Source organism: Sciurus carolinensis, chromosome 2, assembly GCF_902686445.1.
Source record: "Sciurus carolinensis chromosome 2, mSciCar1.2, whole genome shotgun sequence".
Lineage (NCBI taxonomy): Eukaryota > Metazoa > Chordata > Mammalia > Rodentia > Sciuridae > Sciurus > Sciurus carolinensis.
In genome coordinates, this window is record NC_062214.1 from 32,083,552 (window position 1) to 32,084,877 (window position 1,326).

The 1,326-nt window shown below is 50.2% G+C and overlaps 1 pseudogene; it reads right to left on the reverse strand.

The window, feature by feature from the left end:
* Positions 1-511: 511 nt before the first annotated feature.
* LOC124976303 (splicing factor 3B subunit 4-like) lies at positions 512-929 on the reverse strand (annotated as a pseudogene).
* Between the last annotated feature and the right edge of the window lie 397 nt (positions 930-1,326).

Below are 1,326 nucleotides of genomic sequence, written 5' to 3' on the forward strand. Positions count from 1 at the left end.
GGAGGAGACCCACACATACCATGTGGAGGCATAGGACCTGGGTGACCCATGGGAGTTCCAAATGGAGGTCCTGGAAGGGAGGCCATGCTCATTGGAGGAGGTCCAAGAGGAGGCATTCCAGGTGGTGGTCAGGTTGGTGGCTGTCCCCCAGAGCCTGGAGGCTCAGCATGTGGGTGTTCTGAGCCATGAGGGCCATGGTGGGCCAACTGCATCTGAGACATTCCTGGATGGGGCATTCCACCTGGTGGGAACAGGTAAGGATGTGAATGTCCATGACCAGAATGTCCAGCCCCTGGGGTTTCCGCTGATGGAGGGCCATGTCCTCTAGCCCCAGGAGGCATAGGTGGTGGGGGCATGGCTGGAGATATCGCAGGTGAGAGGGCACCAGGAGGTGGCACTGGAGGTGGGAAGGAACCAGGAGGAGGCATGCCTGGTAAAGAAAGCCCAGATCCCAGTTATGACACCACAGGATTGGGGTGGGGATGCATCTGCAAACAGTTGACGAGGATGGTCAACCTGTATCAGGGTCCTGCATAATTTCAGGTATTTGTAAGATGACCCCAAAGGTGCTGAAGTATCATAAAGCAGTTTCTCATCAATCTCTGGGTCCAGGTTCCCAGTGAAAATGTTGGCCCCTACATCCAGGTTTTTGTTGTGAACAGATGCCTTGTTTACATGTATTGGCTTTCCATAGAGTTTGATCATGTTCATGATCTTAATGGCATAGTCCAGCATCTTGTCACTCAAGAATTCAACAAAGTCACAGCCTTGGTGCTGGCCAGTGACTCCATCCTTTGGCATGTGGGTGTTGCCCATGGGCCCTGCCTGGAGAAAGAGTCCCCACAGCAGTGGTTCACTAACCTTCTCATCTAGGCCCCCCATGTACACGTGGCATCCTGGTTCCATTTGGATATGGGTCCAGCAGCCATGGCGAAAGAGCTCCCGAAATCTCTAAGCACCAACTCCATGCTCTGCAAAGTTGTTTTGATGACATGACATGTTTGGGCTCAGAACACTTAGCTTCCATTTTTGAGAACTTTTAGATAAAACATCATGCCAACACCTAGTAAAATCTACTTTGAATCCCAGAAGACCTTCAAACTTCTCTCTTTCCCCACATTAGTCATTTTCAAGGGTCTGATCTTCTTGGGTTGATCAAAGACTTATTATATACGCTGATAAACACTAATGTGTTAGCTAGCTTATCTATTACTCCTCCCCCATAAACTTAATGCAGTTCACATGTCCATGTTTGCTGGAGACCCTTAGGACAACTGGCAAGAGAAAGAGTTCCACGCAGCTAGCCATGGGAGGAGGCAGGAGTGT